At 27.4% G+C, this 12,396-nt stretch overlaps 1 protein-coding gene across 5 annotated transcripts in view; it reads right to left on the bottom strand.

Annotated features, from left to right (window-relative positions):
* cyc (basic helix-loop-helix ARNT-like protein cyc) overlaps positions 1-12,396 on the bottom strand; it is a 141,069-nt gene that overhangs the window by 7,020 nt on the left and 121,653 nt on the right. The window lies entirely within an intron of this gene.

Genomic DNA, 12,396 nt, shown 5'->3' with positions numbered 1-12,396 from the left:
CTGTACTTGTGGTATTTGAAAACGCCTTTATATTATTGAAAATGGCGATTTGAAATGCAGTGTAATGTAGGGCGTTAGAATGTAATTAATTAATTAATTAATATAATGTTTTTACAGCTAGGGCCGTGTTGATTAACATTTAGGGCGTACCTGTTAGATCAGTGGAAGATTATTTGTTCAAAGAAGATTCTACTAAGCTACTCACTCCGTAAAACCAAAAGCGACATAAGACCCAATGGGAGCTGGTCGCGGAGTAAAAAGAGGGGGTGGGAGAGGGGGGTTGAAAATACGTCATCAAAATTTGAAATTTCCTCCACTTCAGCGCCGCCGAGTGAGGCGTTTTAGAAAGTATGTCAATGGGAGAATAAATCGAAGAGATAAATTCGCGGCAGACCATAGACTAAATATAACGTTGCTAGTACTATTCCAAATAGTAGGTTATGTAGTCTATCCTTTTTTCCCCTCTGTCTTTCCTTTTTGTTTGTGTAATTTTTATATAAATTCAATGTAATTAATTTATGTATGTTAAAACACCGTGGCATAAAAGCCAGTTGTAAAAAAGTGTTGAAATGCTTTTTCTTATGGAATAAATTATTATTATTATTATTATTATTATTATCGTGAGACTAGCTCTCCGTAAATATTTCAATGGGCGCGAAGGTAGATATGACACACTTTTTGGTCTTGTGTCACTTTTGGTAAAACTAATAGAGTTTTCCATTTGACTGTTCTCGAGCGCTCTAAATCGCTCTGATCAACATTTTATGTTCCATTTGCGTGCTCGGATCTGCTCCGATCAAGTTTCGCGAGTTCCATTTCCCGCTCTCGGGTGCTCAAAACCGATCTGCCGATTTTGACAGATCAACGGATCGAGATCGAGATCGGGGGCAAATTTTTGCGTGTTCGTTTTAGATTTTTGGCCAAATGGCAGACCAAGACGCGAAAATTAAAATTACTAGCAGACGAAAAACAACAAAACGCGGGAATATGTTCATGGAATGTTCCATTTGCGGTTTTACTCTCGTCGATTGGTGCGAGATCTACGACGTCAGAGACAGATTCGGAGCGAATCCCGAGCAATCAAATGGAAAACGCTTTAATATTTAAGGATAATGACTGCTGTGAATTTCGGGGCCCGGGCAAATTATGTCGTCCCATGCCCTTCGCGTGACCGTGCTATAGGTCCTCTGAGCAAACGACGGGTAGTTTTCAAAACTATAAACGTAATCAATACTTGTTGTCAATGCTACCAATGGAATAAGAAAGCGCCGTCTGCTTAGAGTACCTATCGCACGGTCACGCTACTAGCGGTGGAAGTTTCTTCTCGGATTCCCATTGGAACTAAGTCCATGTCCCCATAATTATTAACTACAATTCATAAAGTTTACAAAATAAACAATAAATACATTTTCTCTATCGATAAGATATTTAGATAAAGCTATGAGATTTGATCTGATCTGATCAGATCAGATCTGCTAGATTAACTGTATAAAACAAGATGATGAGAAGTACGTACAGATATCGAGGGGCAGGTCACTTCCATTTTGGGTGCGTCTTAATCATAGTAAAATGATTAAAACAGGGTAATCATGATTAAATCAGGGTAATCAAGATAATAATAATAATAATAATAATCAGCTAGGCTAATACCCAAGGCACCACCTTAGGCCTAAGTCATCAAGCGACTTTTGAAGCCTTTAATTCAGGTGGCCGGGTTAGAAAATCTAATCAAGATTAGAAAATCTAATCAAGATTAGAAAATCTAATCAAGATTAGAAAATCTAATCAAGATTAGAAAATCTAATCAAGATTAGAAAATCTAATCAAGATTAGAAAATCTAATCAAGATTAGAAAATCTAATCAAGATTAGAAAATCTAATCAAGATTAGAAAATCTAATCAAGATTAGAAAATCTAATCAAGATTAGAAAATCTAATCAAGATTAGAAAATCTAATCAAGATTAGAAAATCTAATCAAGATTAGAAAATCTAATCAAGATTAGAAAATCTAATCAAGATTAGAAAATCTAATCAAGATTAGAAAATCTAATCAAGATTAGAAAATCTAATCAAGATTAGAAAATCTATTCAAGATTAGAAAATCTATTCAAGATTAGAAAATCTAATCAAGATTAGAAAATCTATTCAAGATTAGAAAATCTATTCAAGATTAGAAAATCTAATCAAGATTAGAAAATCTAATCAAGCTTAGAAAATCTAATCAAGATTAGAAAATCTAATCAAGCTTAGAAAATCTAATCAAGCTTAGAAAATCTAATCAAGCTTAGAAAATCTAATCAAGCTTAGAAAATCTAATCAAGCTTAGAAAATCTAATCAAGCTTAGAAAATCTAATCAAGCTTAGAAAATCTAATCAAGCTTAGAAAATCTAATCAAGCTTAGAAAATCTAATCAAGCTTAGAAAATCTAATCAAGCTTAGAAAATCTAATCAAGCTTAGAAAATCTAATCAAGCTTAGAAAATCTAATCAAGCTTAGAAAATCTAATCAAGCTTAGAAAATCTAATCAAGCTTAGAAAATCTAATCAAGCTTAGAAAATCTAATCAAGCTTAGAAAATCTAATCAAGCTTAGAAAATCTAATCAAGCTTAGAAAATCTAATCAAGCTTAGAAAATCTAATCAAGCTTAGAAAATCTAATCAAGCTTAGAAAATCTAATCAAGCTTAGAAAATCTAATCAAGCTTAGAAAATCTAATCAAGCTTAGAAAATCTAATCAAGCTTAGAAAATCTAATCAAGCTTAGAAAATCTAATCAAGCTTAGAAAATCTAATCAAGCTTAGAAAATCTAATCAAGCTTAGAAAATCTAATCAAGCTTAGAAAATCTAATCAAGCTTAGAAAATCTAATCAAGCTTAGAAAATCTAATCAAGCTTAGAAAATCTAATCAAGCTTAGAAAATCTAATCAAGCTTAGAAAATCTAATCAAGCTTAGAAAATCTAATCAAGCTTAGAAAATCTAATCAAGCTTAGAAAATCTAATCAAGCTTAGAAAATCTAATCAAGCTTAGAAAATCTAATCAAGCTTAGAAAATCTAATCAAGCTTAGAAAATCTAATCAAGCTTAGAAAATCTAATCAAGCTTAGAAAATCTAATCAAGCTTAGAAAATCTAATCAAGCTTAGAAAATCTAATCAAGCTTAGAAAATCTAATCAAGCTTAGAAAATCTAATCAAGCTTAGAAAATCTAATCAAGCTTAGAAAATCTAATCAAGCTTAGAAAATCTAATCAAGCTTAGAAAATCTAATCAAGCTTAGAAAATCTAATCAAGCTTAGAAAATCTAATCAAGCTTAGAAAATCTAATCAAGCTTAGAAAATCTAATCAAGATTAGAAAATCTAATCAAGCTTAGAAAATCTAATCAAGCTTAGAAAATCTAATCAAGCTTAGAAAATCTAATCAAGCTTAGAAAATCTAATCAAGCTTAGAAAATCTAATCAAGCTTAGAAAATCTAATCAAGCTTAGAAAATCTAATCAAGCTTAGAAAATCTAATCAAGCTTAGAAAATCTAATCAAGCTTAGAAAATCTAATCAAGCTTAGAAAATCTAATCAAGCTTAGAAAATCTAATCAAGCTTAGAAAATCTAATCAAGCTTAGAAAATCTAATCAAGCTTAGAAAATCTAATCAAGCTTAGAAAATCTAATCAAGCTTAGAAAATCTAATCAAGCTTAGAAAATCTAATCAAGCTTAGAAAATCTAATCAAGCTTAGAAAATCTAATCAAGCTTAGAAAATCTAATCAAGCTTAGAAAATCTAATCAAGCTTAGAAAATCTAATCAAGCTTAGAAAATCTAATCAAGCTTAGAAAATCTAATCAAGCTTAGAAAATCTAATCAAGCTTAGAAAATCTAATCAAGCTTAGAAAATCTAATCAAGCTTAGAAAATCTAATCAAGCTTAGAAAATCTAATCAAGCTTAGAAAATCTAATCAAGCTTAGAAAATCTAATCAAGCTTAGAAAATCTAATCAAGCTTAGAAAATCTAATCAAGCTTAGAAAATCTAATCAAGCTTAGAAAATCTAATCAAGCTTAGAAAATCTAATCAAGCTTAGAAAATCTAATCAAGCTTAGAAAATCTAATCAAGCTTAGAAAATCTAATCAAGCTTAGAAAATCTAATCAAGCTTAGAAAATCTAATCAAGCTTAGAAAATCTAATCAAGCTTAGAAAATCTAATCAAGCTTAGAAAATCTAATCAAGCTTAGAAAATCTAATCAAGCTTAGAAAATCTAATCAAGCTTAGAAAATCTAATCAAGCTTAGAAAATCTAATCAAGCTTAGAAAATCTAATCAAGCTTAGAAAATCTAATCAAGCTTAGAAAATCTAATCAAGCTTAGAAAATCTAATCAAGCTTAGAAAATCTAATCAAGCTTAGAAAATCTAATCAAGCTTAGAAAATCTAATCAAGCTTAGAAAATCTAATCAAGCTTAGAAAATCTAATCAAGCTTAGAAAATCTAATCAAGCTTAGAAAATCTAATCAAGCTTAGAAAATCTAATCAAGCTTAGAAAATCTAATCAAGCTTAGAAAATCTAATCAAGCTTAGAAAATCTAATCAAGCTTAGAAAATCTAATCAAGCTTAGAAAATCTAATCAAGCTTAGAAAATCTAATCAAGCTTAGAAAATCTAATCAAGATTAGAAAATCTAATCAAGATTAGAAAATCTAATCAAGATTAGAAAATCTAATCAAGCTTAGAAAATCTAATCAAGCTTAGAAAATCTAATCAAGCTTAGAAAATCTAATCAAGATTAGAAAATCTAATCAAGCTTAGAAAATCTAATCAAGCTTAGAAAATCTAATCAAGCTTAGAAAATCTAATCAAGCTTAGAAAATCTAATCAAGCTTAGAAAATCTAATCAAGCTTAGAAAATCTAATCAAGCTTAGAAAATCTAATCAAGCTTAGAAAATCTAATCAAGCTTAGAAAATCTAATCAAGCTTAGAAAATCTAATCAAGCTTAGAAAATCTAATCAAGCTTAGAAAATCTAATCAAGCTTAGAAAATCTAATCAAGCTTAGAAAATCTAATCAAGCTTAGAAAATCTAATCAAGCTTAGAAAATCTAATCAAGCTTAGAAAATCTAATCAAGCTTAGAAAATCTAATCAAGCTTAGAAAATCTAATCAAGCTTAGAAAATCTAATCAAGCTTAGAAAATCTAATCAAGCTTAGAAAATCTAATCAAGCTTAGAAAATCTAATCAAGCTTAGAAAATCTAATCAAGCTTAGAAAATCTAATCAAGCTTAGAAAATCTAATCAAGCTTAGAAAATCTAATCAAGCTTAGAAAATCTAATCAAGCTTAGAAAATCTAATCAAGCTTAGAAAATCTAATCAAGCTTAGAAAATCTAATCAAGCTTAGAAAATCTAATCAAGCTTAGAAAATCTAATCAAGCTTAGAAAATCTAATCAAGCTTAGAAAATCTAATCAAGCTTAGAAAATCTAATCAAGCTTAGAAAATCTAATCAAGCTTAGAAAATCTAATCAAGCTTAGAAAATCTAATCAAGCTTAGAAAATCTAATCAAGCTTAGAAAATCTAATCAAGCTTAGAAAATCTAATCAAGCTTAGAAAATCTAATCAAGCTTAGAAAATCTAATCAAGCTTAGAAAATCTAATCAAGCTTAGAAAATCTAATCAAGCTTAGAAAATCTAATCAAGCTTAGAAAATCTAATCAAGCTTAGAAAATCTAATCAAGCTTAGAAAATCTAATCAAGCTTAGAAAATCTAATCAAGCTTAGAAAATCTAATCAAGCTTAGAAAATCTAATCAAGCTTAGAAAATCTAATCAAGCTTAGAAAATCTAATCAAGCTTAGAAAATCTAATCAAGCTTAGAAAATCTAATCAAGCTTAGAAAATCTAATCAAGCTTAGAAAATCTAATCAAGCTTAGAAAATCTAATCAAGCTTAGAAAATCTAATCAAGCTTAGAAAATCTAATCAAGCTTAGAAAATCTAATCAAGCTTAGAAAATCTAATCAAGCTTAGAAAATCTAATCAAGCTTAGAAAATCTAATCAAGCTTAGAAAATCTAATCAAGCTTAGAAAATCTAATCAAGATTAGAAAATCTAATCAAGATTAGAAAATCTAATCAAGATTAGAAAATCTAATCAAGCTTAGAAAATCTAATCAAGCTTAGAAAATCTAATCAAGCTTAGAAAATCTAATCAAGCTTAGAAAATCTAATCAAGCTTAGAAAATCTAATCAAGCTTAGAAAATCTAATCAAGCTTAGAAAATCTAATCAAGCTTAGAAAATCTAATCAAGCTTAGAAAATCTAATCAAGCTTAGAAAATCTAATCAAGCTTAGAAAATCTAATCAAGCTTAGAAAATCTAATCAAGCTTAGAAAATCTAATCAAGCTTAGAAAATCTAATCAAGATTAGAAAATCTAATCAAGATTAGAAAATCTAATCAAGCTTAGAAAATCTAATCAAGCTTAGAAAATCTAATCAAGCTTAGAAAATCTAATCAAGCTTAGAAAATCTAATCAAGCTTAGAAAATCTAATCAAGATTAGAAAATCTAATCAAGATTAGAAAATCTAATCAAGATTAGAAAATCTAATCAAGCTTAGAAAATCTAATCAAGCTTAGAAAATCTAATCAAGCTTAGAAAATCTAATCAAGCTTAGAAAATCTAATCAAGCTTAGAAAATCTAATCAAGCTTAGAAAATCTAATCAAGCTTAGAAAATCTAATCAAGCTTAGAAAATCTAATCAAGCTTAGAAAATCTAATCAAGCTTAGAAAATCTAATCAAGCTTAGAAAATCTAATCAAGCTTAGAAAATCTAATCAAGCTTAGAAAATCTAATCAAGCTTAGAAAATCTAATCAAGCTTAGAAAATCTAATCAAGCTTAGAAAATCTAATCAAGCTTAGAAAATCTAATCAAGCTTAGAAAATCTAATCAAGATTAGAAAATCTAATCAAGATTAGAAAATCTAATCAAGCTTAGAAAATCTAATCAAGCTTAGAAAATCTAATCAAGCTTAGAAAATCTAATCAAGCTTAGAAAATCTAATCAAGCTTAGAAAATCTAATCAAGCTTAGAAAATCTAATCAAGCTTAGAAAATCTAATCAAGCTTAGAAAATCTAATCAAGCTTAGAAAATCTAATCAAGCTTAGAAAATCTAATCAAGCTTAGAAAATCTAATCAAGCTTAGAAAATCTAATCAAGCTTAGAAAATCTAATCAAGCTTAGAAAATCTAATCAAGCTTAGAAAATCTAATCAAGCTTAGAAAATCTAATCAAGCTTAGAAAATCTAATCAAGCTTAGAAAATCTAATCAAGCTTAGAAAATCTAATCAAGCTTAGAAAATCTAATCAAGCTTAGAAAATCTAATCAAGCTTAGAAAATCTAATCAAGCTTAGAAAATCTAATCAAGCTTAGAAAATCTAATCAAGCTTAGAAAATCTAATCAAGCTTAGAAAATCTAATCAAGCTTAGAAAATCTAATCAAGCTTAGAAAATCTAATCAAGCTTAGAAAATCTAATCAAGCTTAGAAAATCTAATCAAGCTTAGAAAATCTAATCAAGCTTAGAAAATCTAATCAAGCTTAGAAAATCTAATCAAGCTTAGAAAATCTAATCAAGCTTAGAAAATCTAATCAAGCTTAGAAAATCTAATCAAGCTTAGAAAATCTAATCAAGCTTAGAAAATCTAATCAAGCTTAGAAAATCTAATCAAGCTTAGAAAATCTAATCAAGCTTAGAAAATCTAATCAAGCTTAGAAAATCTAATCAAGCTTAGAAAATCTAATCAAGCTTAGAAAATCTAATCAAGCTTAGAAAATCTAATCAAGCTTAGAAAATCTAATCAAGCTTAGAAAATCTAATCAAGCTTAGAAAATCTAATCAAGCTTAGAAAATCTAATCAAGCTTAGAAAATCTAATCAAGCTTAGAAAATCTAATCAAGCTTAGAAAATCTAATCAAGCTTAGAAAATCTAATCAAGCTTAGAAAATCTAATCAAGCTTAGAAAATCTAATCAAGCTTAGAAAATCTAATCAAGCTTAGAAAATCTAATCAAGCTTAGAAAATCTAATCAAGCTTAGAAAATCTAATCAAGCTTAGAAAATCTAATCAAGCTTAGAAAATCTAATCAAGCTTAGAAAATCTAATCAAGCTTAGAAAATCTAATCAAGCTTAGAAAATCTAATCAAGATTAGAAAATCTAATCAAGATTAGAAAATCTAATCAAGATTAGAAAATCTAATCAAGATTAGAAAATCTAATCAAGATTAGAAAATCTAATCAAGATTAGAAAATCTAATCAAGATTAGAAAATCTAATCAAGATTAGAAAATCTAATCAAGATTAGAAAATCTAATCAAGATTAGAAAATCTAATCAAGATGATACACGTGGGGAAATGTCATTGTCACTCGTCTAGCCAGTACTTTAAATATGCGTTATTGCTAACGAAAAATTTCGCGCTCGCGATTTCATCTGGTTGTGTTATAACCGTCCCCCCTTTAGACTTTCTATATCTACGTGCTTGGTCACAGCTGTAGTGTTAATAGTGGCCGCCATGACAGTTACCGTTTTTTATCAATAGGTAAATTACAATGGTGACGTCGCACGGTTTCAGACGACAACACTCTATAGCTTCAGTGCCAAGCCTTAGCCCGAAATTTAATTTATAAAATTTTAATACACATCTTTTTGATTGAACGGAAAATAGGTAAGAATATTATTAATAAATTCCTTTATTTATGATTATTAAATAATTTGGTTAAAGTACAGGTATTTTCTAAGAATCACGAGTCATTTTCTTCGCCGGTTAAATCGTGCAATTCCTGAAACGTTTTGTGGATCGAGTCAACGACAAACGCCTGCCTCCTGATTGGCTGAAGTGATGACGTAAAGCGCAGAAAGGCCCCACCCATGTGATCCCCAGATGGTAGAAAGGGTGATGATATAGTTAGATATTCATGGTTGAAATGAATACATTTCTGTTTAAACTGTATAATTAAGGCGGTGTATATTTTTGGTAAACCTAGGCATACGAAAATAAACTTTTGTGTGTAGACAGTGCTCAAAGCAATACCAATAGCGGGTTGAAGTATTGTTCAAACATGTTTTTCTCATCATTGTGTACTTTAGTTTAGCAAAATATTCTAAAATGTGCTAAAATTCTATTGGAACCGTATTGGGTTTTCGTTAGGCGTCGAACTGAAAGCGAATGGCTAGGTACTCCAGATGTTGTTGTTCGTTTAAACATATAGAGCTCTCAAATAACAAACAAGTTGACAAAAGGCATAATATAGTTCGGTGCTAAAGTTGCCATCTACATTCGCTATTAATAATAATTTAATTCTTAATTCTAATTTTATAATAATTTAATCTTTAATTATAATTTAATGATAAATTAATTCTTTGTTAGTAATAACGTATTTATTAATAATTTAATCTTAATTTAATTTTTAATTCTACGTTTGTAATAACGTATTTAGTAATAACGTATTTATTAATAATTTAATCTTAATTTAATTTTTAATTCTACGTTTGTAATAACGTATTTAGTAATAACTTAATTATAATTTAATCCTAATTTAATTTTCAACTCTACGGTAGTAATAACGTATTTAGTAATAACTTAATTCTTAATTCTAAGTTAGTAATAACGTATTTAATAATAACTTAATTCTTAATTCTAAGTTAGTAATAACGTATTTAGTAATAACTTAATTCTTAATTCTAAGTTAGTAATAACGTATTTAGTAATAACTTAATTCTTAATTCTAAGTTAGTAATAACGTATTTAGTAATAACTTAATTCTTAATTCTAAGTTAGTAATAACGTATTTAGTAATAACTTAAATCTTAATTCTAAGATAGTAATAACGTATTTAGTAATGCCTTAATTCTAATTAATTATAATTTAATTCTTAATTCTAAGTTAGTAATAACGTATTTAGTAATGCCCTAATTCTAATTAAATCTGAATTTAATTCTTAATTCTAAGTTAGTAATAACGTATTTAGTAATGCCTTAATTCTAATCAAATCTGAATTTAATTCTTAATTCCAAGTTAGTAATAACTTAATTCTAATTTAATTCTTAATTCCAAGTTAGTAATAACTTAATTCTAGTTTAATTCTTAATTCCAAGTTAGTAAAAACTTAATTCTAATTTAATTCTTAATTCCAAGTTAGTAAAAACTTAATTCTAATTTAATTCTTAATTCCAAGTTAGTAATAACTTAATTCTAATTTAATTCTTAATTCCAAGTTAGTAATAACTTAATTCTAATTTAATTCTTAATTCCAAGTTAGTAATAACTTAATTCTAGTTTAATTCTTAATTCCAAGTTAGTAAAAACTTAATTCTAATTTAATTCTTAATTCCAAGTTAGTAAAAACTTAATTCTAATTTAATTCTTAATTCCAAGTTAGTAATAACTTAATTCTAATTTAATTCTTAATTCCAAGTTAGTTATAACTTAATTCTAATTTAATTCTTAATTCCAAGTTAGTAAAAACTTAATTCTAATTTAATTCTTAATTCCAAGTTAGTAATAACTTAATTCTAATTTAATTCTTAATTCCAATTTAGTAATAACTTAATTCTAATTTAACCTAAATTTAAATCTTAATTCTTAGTTAGTAATAACGTATTTAGTAATGCCTTAATTATAATTTAATCTTAATTTAAATCCTAATTCTAATTTAGTATAACGTATTTAGTAATGCCTTAATTTTAATTAAATCTGAATTTAATTCTTAATTCTAAGTTAGTAATAACTTAATTCTAAGTTAATCTTAATTTATATCTTAATTCTAATTTAGTGATAGCTTAATTCTAATTTAGTGATAGCTTAATTCTAATTTAGTGATAGCTTAATTCTAATTTAGTGATAACTTAATTGTGATCTAGTGATAACTTAATTGTGATCTAGTGATAACTTAATTTTAATTTAGTGATAGCTTAATTCTAATTTAGTGATAGCTTAATTCTAATTTAGTAATAACTTAATCCTAATTTAGTAATAATCTTAATTTTATTTTAATCTTAATTTTATTTTAATCTTAATTTTATTTTAATCTTAATTTTATTTTAATCTTAATTTTATTTTAATCTTAATTTTATTTTAATCTTAATTTTATTTTAATCTTAATTTTATTTTAATCTTAATTTTATTTTAATTTTAATTTTATTTTAATCTTAATTTTATTTTAATCTTAATTTTATTTTAATCTTAATTTTATTTTAATCTTAATTTTATTTTAATCTTAATTTTATTTTAATCTTAATTTTATTTTAATCTTAATTTTATTTTAATCTTCATTTTATTTTAATCTTCATTTTATTTTAATCTTCATTTTATTTTAATCTTCATTTTATTTTAATCTTCATTTTATTTTAATCTTCATTTTATTTTAATCTTCATTTTATTTTAATCTTCATTTTATTTTAATCTTCATTTTATTTTAATCTTCATTTTATTTTAATCTTCATTTTATTTTAATCTTCATTTTATTTTAATCTTCATTTTATTTTAATCTTCATTTTATTTTAATCTTCATTTTATTTTAATCTTCATTTTATATTCATCTTCATCTTTATCAGAGTATAATTCTTGCGCTATCGAGGATCCGTCGGACTAAAAATGTGTGACTTAGGGGCTAAGCGCCTACGCTGTAGTATGGCACGCCAAACCGGACAAAATTCGGCTTCCACTCACTCGCGCTCAGAATACGAACACACCGTAAAGTCGTTGCAAACATAAGTTACATTTCACCGAAAGAGCGTACATTACCTCAGTCCGCTGTCGCTTGGTCCCCGAGCTCGCAGCTTGGCTATTCCAAGACAAACCCTAGTAGCTACCATTTATTTGAATTTGAGATAATTTAAGTTTTTGAAATTGGCGTTTACTATATTTTGGCTTGGAACAGCCAAACTGCTTTCCCGATAAGCTTGCCGCGTAGGCGACTTACTCAATTTTTCGCACGCATAAATGATTAGAACTTTTTCTTATCACAGATAGATACGAAATTCCATTTGTAACTATTTTCTATTTTTGTACGATTTTTCTTACGTAACATTTTCCCAGGCTGTTCTGTTCTTTTAAAGGCCGACTACATAAATCTGCGGTTTACTCTGTCTTTCACTGGAAGTAGGCTGACTGCATGGCACACGTGTATTGCAATAAGCCTACTTCCAGTGAAAGACAGAGTAAACCGAAGATTTATGTAGTCGGCCTTTAAAGGAAATATCCTTTCTAGTATTTTTGTCGCTTCACAAGGTTTCCAATAATAGCCACTCCCAGCTATAACTTTTGTCTTTTGACATTTTGGGGGCTGCTAAGTGATATTTGCGGAGTTAAAGCAAGTGGCGGCTCTATCATTGCCACCTGTATTATGAA

This window comes from Leiobunum rupestre, chromosome 4 (assembly GCF_980474605.1).
Source record: "Leiobunum rupestre chromosome 4, qqLeiRupe1.1.hap1, whole genome shotgun sequence".
In the NCBI taxonomy this organism is placed as follows: domain Eukaryota; kingdom Metazoa; phylum Arthropoda; class Arachnida; order Opiliones; family Sclerosomatidae; genus Leiobunum; species Leiobunum rupestre.
The sequence above is the reverse complement of the archived record's forward strand: the minus strand, read 5'-3'. Positions and strand labels throughout refer to the sequence as shown.